This window comes from Hemitrygon akajei, chromosome 21 (genome assembly GCF_048418815.1).
Source record: "Hemitrygon akajei chromosome 21, sHemAka1.3, whole genome shotgun sequence".
NCBI classification, from domain to species: domain Eukaryota; kingdom Metazoa; phylum Chordata; class Chondrichthyes; order Myliobatiformes; family Dasyatidae; genus Hemitrygon; species Hemitrygon akajei.
The window spans coordinates 16,135,275-16,146,632 of record NC_133144.1 but is presented as its reverse complement, the minus strand read 5'-3'; the positions used below and the strand labels follow the sequence as shown (position 1 = coordinate 16,146,632).

General features: G+C 40.2%; 1 protein-coding gene across 11 annotated transcripts in view; it reads left to right on the top strand.

Annotated features, from left to right (window-relative positions):
- The first annotated feature begins 359 nt into the window (after positions 1 to 359).
- herc1 (HECT and RLD domain containing E3 ubiquitin protein ligase family member 1) overlaps positions 360 to 11,358 on the top strand; it is a 262,328-nt gene continuing 251,329 nt past the window's right edge. For all 11 annotated transcript variants that reach the window (XM_073024866.1, XM_073024869.1, XM_073024868.1 and 8 more), the window contains exon 1: positions 360 to 449. The gene's annotated coding sequence lies outside the window, so the exon portion shown is untranslated. The remainder of the gene's footprint in view (positions 450 to 11,358) is intronic.

The following is an 11,358-nucleotide window of genomic DNA, read 5'->3' as shown; positions in this document are numbered from 1 at the left end:
ATATGCATATACTCTGCTAACCTGTTTGCCTTATCTTGTTTTATATTACTTTATCACGTAGTTACTAATAAAATAGTGTTTATAACAGAAGACTCAGACTCCAGGTGTGTCCATTTCTGCTGGTTCTTTTCAACCCGTTACGGACAGAAAACGCTCCACAACAACCTGAGGGATTCATCGAGCGAACAGTTCCCGCTACCCCCGTATCGAGCCCGCCCAACACCAGCGCGCATGCGCTCCAGGCAAACCCGAGCTTCACCCGACCGCCGGAGCCCTGCGCATGTGCAGTGCTAAGCGCACGGTTTGCCCTGTTGAACCGAGGGGGGAGGGGCTGCGACACGCACTTCCTTCCGCCAGGTCCCGGATGTGGAATGGATAAATACGGGCTGTTAACCCCTGCGCTGCCGCCGAGGCGGGGAGGGCAGCGGTTCTGGGCAAGGCGGGCGGCCGTAAGTACTCGTGTGGGGAAAATAGCATGTAGAACGGTGCGTGGTTGCGGTTGTCTCTCCCCTTCAGGACGAGGTCTGCTAAGCCGACATGCTGTGGCCGGGTCTGACAGCAGTGTTGACGTCGCCCTGTTTTTCCTCCAAATGTCTAATTGGGCTGAAAGCCGTGGGTGGTTGTCACCCGGTTTGGAGCCCCATTAGACAAAAATCCTGCGCTACTTGCTTGGCTTCTGTACTATAGTCAGTTTTATAATTGAAAGAAGCACTTGTTTCTATTGCCCATTAGAAGACAATGACTCCTGGCGATATTATCTGCCAAATTTCATTCCATTTTCTCTTTGCCCCTTTTGTAAATGCTGTGGGGGTGGGGGCAAAATATGAAATGATTTGACAAGGTATGCAGTCGTGGCCTAAGAGGAGCATTGTAGTTTTTTGTTTATTTTGATGATTAAAATCTGATTTCAAATCTGACTTTAATTCTTAGCTAACGAACTATGACAGTCATATGATCCTTCCGCATACCTATTTTCAATGTTCAATGTGGGATGTATTTCGGAACATGCATGTTGGCAAGGATATCTAGCCTTTGACCACCACGGTCATCCAATTCGAGGTTTGTTTCTAACACAGTGATTGTTACTTAAAAGCCTTTTGGCTTGGGTACTTTGCAAATTACAACACAACTAAACGTGCAAAATCATAGAAAAAACATAAAGGTCAAATGATTCCGATTGCCTTTTATTAGATTTTGAATGACATTGCAAGATTATGCTTGTGTTTGACTGCCAAGAAATATCTGGGTCGGGACAGTTATGCGTGCGTCGTGCCAGTATTGTGCAAGTATCTTGCAAACGTATTTCTGTATGTTCGTGCAGCAAATTATTAATGGACAGCATTCACTTTAATGCGGCTTCCATACCTCCAAAGATGTATTTGCCGTAATTTGCAATGGCGAGATAGGTTTTAGTTATTAAGTGTAGAAATATGGGCATTGTATGTGCTTAAGCATTTTTTTGCTACAGTACGCAACATGTCTGACTTATTTAAGTTTTCAGAAAAGAAGCTCTTTGTTTCTGTTTCTGTTTCTGTTCAGGTTCCTTGCCAATGACGTTTTCAAAATTGGATGTTAGTTTTAATGGGGGAGCAAATTGTTCACAGTTTTGAAATCTGCATGACTTTCAGTGCACTTGATTTGCAGTTCTGAGGGATTTTCCATTTTTGCATATATACATTTATAATAAAATTAAAATGGAAAGCACGAAAGGAATGGTGAAAAGGGGGAATCATCCTTTTGAGTTTTATTAAATATTGTTTAGTGGAACTAAGCAGTAGTTTTAATGATTGAATTACAATGTTCGGAGCACAATTTGTATCTGAATTAGTTGCCATAAAAATGAATCCCGAGGTTAGCTAGGTAATTCGTGAGTTAGGGATGGTAGACTTTTAAAGCTTTTTTAAATATTTTGTGCGTTACTAGATTGGGTAATCTGTGTTTGAGAAAAGACAGGAAAACCTCTGGATTGCATTTTGCATCTATTGGAATAGGTGGTGGTATTGGCATCTGATCACCTTTTTGAACTATTTTGCCATTTTATTGGAAGCTGCTGTAATTTCAATGCATCTGAATTCTATGGTTTTGTTTGTATTGGTATTGATTTGCATATTTAACAGACTTGGCACCAATGTTTCTTTTATGCTGCTTCTCAAATGTGTAATGTGCTATTTACTGTATGGTATGTTCACATCCATTTTTTTGGAAACTTTGAGTATTTTTTTGGAAACTTTTGACTTTACAGTGCGAACATCAGGTCATGAAGCAGAGTAGTTCCATGTTGGATGGTATTAAATTTGATTGTTGCTTGGCATGCCAAAAGTTCATCCTTGGCTAGTCTATAAACATTCTTAGTTGGCAGTAAATGTGTGCTTCAGGATAACTTAACATTTTTGGGGACTGACACTGAAAATGATGATTCAACTATGCAAGGTCAAAGCTGAGTTTATTGTCAAATGCTCAAGTGCGTGTGTGCAGAGGTACAGTGGAAAACTTACAGCCGCATCACAGGCACGTAGCATCTTGTAAACAGCATTCTCAAAATGTCAAGAAGATGCACTGTGTTTTTAAAATGCATTATTAAGATAAGCACTTGCTATGATGGTGGTCATGTCATAACTGAGCAAACAAAAAGAACAGTAGCACACGCAAAATGCTGGAAGAGCTCAGCAGACCAAGCACCTTATATGGAAAAGAAATGAGTCCTGGTGAAGGGTCTTGGCTCGAAACATCAACTGTTTACTCTTTTTTTCCCCATAGATGCTGCCTGGTCTGCTGAGCTCCTCCAGCATTTTGTGTGTTTAATTTTGATTTCCAGCATCTGCAGGTTATTTTTCTAGTTTGCGAAACAAAAACTGGAGCCAATTTTGTATTTGCTGCATTTTAAAATCCCTTGCTGACTGCAATTAACTCATCTTTTTTGTTGTGTATGACTGTAATGTAGATTTTTTTTCCCTGCAGGGCATTGCCAAGTTGAATGAGCACATTGGAATTATGATTTGTTATGCATAGTCTTTGGAAGACAACATGACCTTTTTTTTGCTGTTAGAAAGAAAGCAAGAAATAATTATTCATTATTTCAATCAAATTCCCTGTTCATTATCTGTTTGACAGTTGCCATTAAAACCTACTCTTCTTTGCCATAAGCCTATCCTCCCAGACTTGGATTTTTGTCTATTTGTCCTTGCAGTTCATGTAAGTAATGAGTATTAAAGGTGTTCGGTTTATGCCTTGGAGAATGGGATGAAGAAAGAGAAAGTTAATACTTCAAATTGATGACCATGTGGAATAAGTTAGATGAAATTAAAAATTTTGAAGTACTGATTTCTAGCAAAGTAATGATAAAGAAAATTGTTCACATTATCTAATGTTTTTTTTTAATCAATGTTTTTAAAAACTTGATTAATGCCGGAAATTGTTGGGTTTAGAAAGTGAGTAATTTGACTTTCCCCGTAATGGAGAAAATATACTGTAAATGGTTTTTGAATTGTTTTATCAGGTTAATTATATGTGCCACTAATTGCTTTGTTTTTGCCACCTTCAAGCTTGAATCAACAGGTATACTTTGTTTTGGAAAATACTTCCATTTATATCATAGCGTTTTGTGCATTGGGTGCCTCTGAAGGAAAAAAAAGCTGGTCAGTTGACGGTCTTGTTTTTGTTTACAATGCCACAATGCGTAAAGGTAAAACTGTTTCTCAGTTTAGTGTAGCAGCATACCGTACTTGATATGCAAGGAATTTAGCAGGGAAAGAAAGGAGCACTTTAAATAATTTCATCATGATCCTGATTTTGATGTGAAACTCCTTGACTTCATCCCAGAGTCCACTAGCTATTTAGTCATGTCAACAAGAAGTTCAAAGACCATACGTCAGCTGACAAATAAAGGCTACAAGATCTGTCTGTATGCTGGTGAAGTTTGAAAATCTGCTGGGGAGGAACTCTAGATATAAATTTACCACCACAGTTCCTATATCTGGGAAGAGAAGGATATGCCATGAGACATAAGAGTTGTGATTCTTAAAGTAAGAATGCGGTTCTAACTCTGACTAGGGATGTCTTCCTGCTGTTTGCTACAGGGAAGATGTAAGAATCCTCAAAAAATTCCTCTAAGTGACTGGTGAGCTTTTCCTCATTTAGAGGCACAATGGATGTAATCTTTACCACATGATATTTCCAAGGGAAATATAAGTAACAGTATCAAACACTGTATATTGCCTTCTTGTCCTCCTTAAATGACTTTCACTCCATTGATCAAGAGGGATAGTGAAACACACTCAAATTTGTCTGCAATTTGAAACTTGTCTCCAATTCAAAACAGCAGTGAGGTCATGGACCATGTAGGGATTTCAGAAGAGGAGAGGCTTTCTGCCTTGAGGCAGATTAGGATGTTGAAATCCCCAGGTCCTGACAGGCTGTCTCCTTGGACTTTGTGGGAGGCTAGTCGTGAAATTGGAGAAGTCGTAGCAGAGGAGTTTAAGATGTACTTGGCTATGGGTGAGGTGCCAGAGGACTGGAGGATAATTAATGTTTTTCCTTTGTTCAGGAAAGGCTGTCAGTACGAGCAGAGAAATTGTAAGCTGGCGAAGCTGACAGCAGGTAAATTATTGGGAGGTATTCTAAGGAACTGGATATAAGTATTTGGATAGACAGGGCCTGATTAGGGATAGTCAAGATGGCTTTGTGCGTGCTAAGTTGTGTTTACCGATCTTACAGGATTTTTTTTGATGAGTTTACCAGTAAAGTTGGTGAAGGAAAGGTAGTGGATGTTATCCAGGTGGACTTTAGCAAAGCCTTTGACAAGGTCCCACATGGGAGGCTGCTCAAAAAGGTTCAGCTGCTTGGCATTCAGGATGAGGTAGTAAACAGGATTAAAGTTTGGTTTCATGGGAGAAGCCAAATACTTGTTGTCTATCTGACTGGAAACCTGTGCCTAGTGGTGTGCCACAGGGATCAGTGCTGAGTCCATATCAATGATCTAGATGATAAATGTGGTAAACTGGATCAGCAAGTGTACAGATGACGCAAGATTGGGGGGGAAGGGGAAGTGGACAGTGGATAAGTCTATCAAAGCTTGCAGTGGGATCTGAACCAGCTGGAAAAATGGGCTGAAAATTTGCAGACATGTGTGAGGTATTGCATTTTGGGAGGACAAACCAGTGTTGGATTTAGACAGTGAACGTTAGGGCACTGAGAGGTGTTGAGAACAAAGGGATCTGCGAATACAGATCTGTAATGCATTCAAAGTGGTGTCACAGGTAGTCTGGGTTATAAAGAGGTTGGTCTTCATAAATCAAAGTACTATTAAGTACTGGAGTTAGGATGTAATGTTGAAATTTTTTAAGACATTGGATTTCTGGTCACCTACCTACAGGAAATTTAACATTAGATTGGAAGAGTGCAAAGAAAATTTACAAGGATGTTGCCAGTTGCTGAGGACCTGAGTTACAGGGAAAAGTTGAATTGGTTAGGACTTTATTCTCTGGAGTAAAGGGGAATGAGTGGAGATTGAATAGAGGTATATAAACTACGAAAGGCATAGACAGAGTAAATACAAGCAGGCTTTTTCCACTGAAGTTGGGTGAGAGTAGAACTAGAGGTCATAGTTTAAGGGTGAAAGATGAAATGTTTAAAGGAATATGAGGGGGCCTTTTTCACTCTGAGGGTGGTGAGAGTGTGGGATGAGATGCCAGCAAAAGTGGTGAAGGTGGGCATCTAAGAGAAATTTGGATAAGTACCTGGATGAGAGGGCTATGGTCCAGATGTGGGAAAATGGGACTAGGTAGTTGTGGCACACACTAGATGGGCTGAAGGGCCTGCTTTTGTGCTGTTGAGCTCTATGACTCTAATTCTTATCATATGTCACCTACATGAGGGCATACAGACTCTGATTCTAATCAATAGGCCCAGAATAGTGCAATCTTAGACCAGACAGTCTATGTCAAGCCCATCACTTTTTTTGTTCTCTCTTGTGAGCCTCATTTGTAAATAAGGTTCCCTCAGGAGTAGAATTAATCTGCAGGACAAATGGAAAATTCTGTTTTCTCCACTCCAGACAAAGGGCATTCCAACTTGAGTCACTGAACTGAAGTTTGCAGGCATTGATTATGCATGTCCACATTTGGAAGTTGCATGACAAGTAATCATCATCAGTGTTCACTGAAGCAGACCAGAGGTTTCAGGAGGATGCACTCACACAAAGCATCTGCCCCAGGTGGGGTAGCTGGCTGAGTACCAAAGACCTGTGCTGATTAATTAGTTGGAGTGTTCACTGATATCTTTAGCCTCTCACTTCTGCAGTCTGAGATATCCACCTGTTTCAAGCAAGCTTCAGTTATACTTAAGAAAAATGTGGTAACTTGCTATAATGATTATTATCTGGTAGCACTTGTGTCCACTGTGATGAAGTACTTTGAGAGGTTGGCGATGAAACATATCAACTCCAGCCTGAGAAGTGTCTTGGATTTGCTCCAATTTGCCTACCAGCACAACAGGTTGACAGCAGGTGGCTGTCATTTTATTTCACTGGTTTTTCATTCAATCCTGAAACATCTGGACATCAGGATGCTCTAAATTGACTAAAGTTCTCCTTAAAACTAATCAATAAATTTCAAGACTTTGACCTCAGTACCTTCTTGTGCAATAGGATTTTCGATTTCCTCACTTGCAAACCCCAGTCATTTTGGATTGGCAACTACATCTCCAAAATATCCATCAGCACAGGTGCACCACAAGGCTGTGAGCTTAGCCCCCTGCTCTACTCACTTTACCCTTACGACTGTGAGGTTAAGCACAGCTCCAGTGCCATATTTAGGTTTGCTGACGACACCATTGTTGGCTGAAGGTGGTGACAGATCAGCATGTAGGAGGTAGTTTGAAGACCTGGCCGAGTAATGTCATAACAGCAACCTCTCACTCAATGTCAGCAAGACAAATTATTGACTTCAGGAGGAGGAAACCAGGGGTCCATGAGCCAGTGTTCATCGGAGGAATCAGCGATAAAGAGGGTCAGCAACTTTAAAAATTTTCAGTGTTATCATTTTCAGAGGACCTGTCTTGGGTCCAGCATTGTAAGTGCAGTTACTTTAGAAGTTTGCGAAGATTCGGCATGATGTCGAAAACTTTGACAAACTGCTGTAGATATGTGGTTGGTGGAGAGTATATTGGCTGGTTCATCACGGTGGCATGGAAATACCAATGTCTTTGAATGAAAAATCCTACAAAAAATAGTAAACATGGCCCAGTCCATCATGGGTAAAACCCTATTCACCACTGAGAACACCTATATGGAGAACTGTTGCAGGAAAGCAGCATCCATCATCAAGGATCCCCACCATCCAGGCCATGCTCTCTTCTCACTGCTACCATCAGGAAGGAGGTACAGGAGTCTCAGGACCCACACCACCAGGTACAGGAACAGTTAGAGCCCCTCATCCATCAGGCTTTTGAACCAATGGGGATTACTTCACTCACCCCATTGCTGAACTGTTCCAACAACCAATGGACTCATGTCCATCTCATGTTTTTGATACCTATTGTTTATTTATTCATTATCATTCTTTTGTATTTGAACACCGTTGTCATTTGCACGTTGGTTATTTGTCCAGACTGTTGGGCGCGGTCTTTTATTGATTCTATAATGTTTCTTGCATATACTGAGTATGCTTGCAAGAAAACAAAATCTCAAGGTGGTATATGGTGGCATATATGTACTTTGATAATAAATTTACTTTGAGCTTTAAATTCTGAGTAGACAAATCATGAAACATCCACAAAACAAAGGTCCTTTATCAATCTGTTCTCACTGTCCCAGCATAAACTTATTATCTTAAATATGTTAGGTCTGCATTTGGTCCTCTGTGGAAAAGAACATTAGAAGCTCAACACCTCAAGATGTGGCCAGTTTATGATGGTTATGGGGTGGGAGAGGTGGGAACCATCAGTGCTACATCACCTGTTTCCTATTACACAGACAGGAGAAGCAAGTCAATGTGTCATATGCAAGACCAGAATATCCAGCAACAAGATTCTCATTACACTTGTCTGGAGCTGAGGGGCAGGCCATATCGTTTGCATGCCAACTCCCAAAGCAGGCAATCTGCTTTTAGCCCATCAGGAAGGAGCAATTTCCAATTCATATTAATCCTATGTTATTTTCTCCACATTCCCATCAACTTCCCCATATTCATCTCTCTCTCTCTCTCTCTCTCTCTCTCTCTCTCTCTCTCTCTCTCTCTCTCTCTCTCTCTCTCTCACTCTCTCACTCTCTCACTCTCTCACTCTCTCACTCTCTCACTCTCTCACTCTCTCACTCTCTCACTCTCTCACTCTCTCACTCTCTCACTCTCTCACTCTCTCACTCTCTCACTCTCTCACTCTCTCACTCTCTCACTCTCTCACTCTCTCACTCACTCACTCACTCACTCACTCACTCACTCACTCACTCACTCACTCACTCACTCACTCACTCACTCACTCACTCACTCACTCACTCACTCACTCACTCACACACACACACACACACACACACACACACACACACACACACACACACACACACACACACACACACACTTAGTTGCCAAGTAACCTACCAACTGCGTGACTGTGGAATAAGGGAGGAAACACATGCTGTTCCAGATACAACATACAAACTCCACAGACAGTATCAGACATTAGGACTGAACTTGGTCACTGAAGCCCTATGAAGCCATGATATAGAATCATATCTAGCTTCCCAAAGTGAAACTGCAGTCTGAGGAGTATTTAGTCGTCTTCTGCCTTTGATGGAACATACATAGGAATAAAGCCAGAATTAGGATACAGCACTATCAAGCAAGAATCAACACAACCAAAGTTTATAGATTCATAATTTAATCCAACTCTGGATTAACAGTTGAAACTTGAAAGTTTTAGTATTTAAATCACTTGGTATGTTCACTCTGCACTTGTTCCTAACTACAGTATTAGTGAACTTCAGATGTTCACAGTCAGCACTATGACAAATGTGTATAAAATGACTTACCAACTGATGGCAATGTATTTAATTTCAGAATAAAATACCAATTTTTGCTATGTAATTAAAGAGATTACAAAAGGTTTTGAAGAGGCTGCAGAATACTTTGGACAATGCTGAAATTGCAGCAGATTCTACCTGCAAATACAAGTTAATTCTTTCATTCCTTTCAAAAATGATATTGAGATTGTAAGCAATTTACTAAATAGCAAGGAGTTGCGGAGGAGTGCAAGGTAAGGTTATGGGATTAAAACAGAAAGATTTTAGACAGATAAAAGAAAGAGACTCAAGAATTTCTGTGAAAGTAAAGCTAAGAAAAAAATCATTAAAAAGGCTTATGGCAGCTATCTGTAGAAAACACTATTGCATACAAGCCATTTAGTCTTTCAAAACTAAAAGATCTCCTTCATTATATTCCCTCTCTCAAAAAAAACAATTTCAGTCTCAATACCTAAGCCATCTGACTTGCGAATTTCAAAAATGTACGTGCTATGAATGATCCTGAATAATCTGTCCCTTATTCTGAGATGACCCCCAGATCAAGCCTACTTTCTGAGGAAGCAACCTATCAGATCTACTTTTACACGGCTTCTAATAATTGTAAACACTTAAAAGAAACTATCAATCATACCAAAGTACGTATGACTATTCTACCACTATCTCCCCATACAATACTCATATCAATGATGGAATTAATTTAGTAAAAGTCAACTGCTAAGGCTGAGCACCTTCTAAAGTAAGCATGCTATTTTAAAACTGCAGAAAGTACCCCAAGTGTATTCTTCATAAATTCCAACATAATTGCAGTCATCCTTCGTTTAGTACTCACAGCAACTACATACAAAACATTTTATTTTGGAATTCATTAGATCCATTTACCAACTAAATTATTTAAGTACACATACATTTACATGTCCTTTACAGTGTTTCAAAATTTTAAAAATTGCTTTTCTATTCACCTGACAAGTCCCACAAGTCAAGTCAATAGGGATGCATTACTGTAATCAAGCTAGCTTTGACAATATCAATGAATTGGTTCTTCAAACCTGCTGCTAATTTTTTTATCATGATGGGAGTTCAAAGCAGATTGCCTGCTTTGGGAGTTGGCATGCAAACGATATGGCCTGCCCCTCAGCTCCAGACAAGTGTAAGCTTGTCATAGGTATAAGCTTATTGTCATCGAAGCAGCTTGTTATCCAGTAGTAGGTATGTTCTTTTAAAATCTAATTTCTAAGCATGAAGCATTTGACATTCGTGTATGGAAGAATGTGAACCATTTGAGCCCAGAAACATTCAGTTATCTTAAAACAAGGGAAGACTTGGATGGAGGGAGGATAGAAGTTAGAATTGGAGAAGATTGCAACTGGTGATGGGGCCCATGTGGTCAGTTAGTGGCGGGACTCTTAAAGGAAGGGGTGAGGACAGTCTTGGATAGGAGAACCTTTAATAATTGGATCGCTAACAAATGTGTGTGAAGGAATGTAAGGGCGCTAAATACTATTCATTAGGTTGAATCTTAGAGTGAAGCATTTAGTCTAGGAGTTGAAGTTAGTGAAATGTGCTGAAATGTGAAAGGAAAGGTGATCATTACAGAACAGTACAACACAGGAATAGGCCCTATGGCCCTCAATATTGTGCTGAACCAATTAAATTGGTAATCAAATGGCTAACTAAACTAATCTCACTCCCTACATAATATCCATATCCCTCCATTTTCTTTGCATTCATGTGCCTATCTAAAATTCTCTTAGAAGTCTATAATGTATCTGCCCCTGCCATCACCCCAGGCAGTGCATTTCAGGCACCCACAGCTCCCTGTGCATACAGTCGGCCCTCCTTATCCGCGAGTTCCGCATGCGTGAATTCAGCCAACCGTGAATCGAGAAAACCCAGAAGTGCTCTTCCAGCACTTGTTGTACGAGCATGTACAGACTTTTTTTTCTTGTCATTATTCCCTAAACAATGCAGTATAACAACTATTATACATAGCATTTACATTGTATTAGGTATTTTAAGTAATCTAGAGATGATTTAAAGTATACGGGAGGATGTGCGTAGGTTACAGTGGATCGAGATTGGAAAAAAATCGTAAATTTTCTTGCTATGTAAGTCGGAACAGGTACATCCGGTATTATTTAGAGTCAGTTAGTCAAATGTTTGTCTTAGTATGTAGTACAAATTTTACCTTTCTATGCATATAAAACACTTAAGAATGTATGTTTCAGCTCGGGAAGTTCCTGAGTTCGATCCAGTGACAGACCACTTCCAAGTGTGCTCTTCTTCCATGCCTGGTTGATGTGGAGGATCAAAAACTCAAAACCCCAAAACCCAATAATTAAACCACT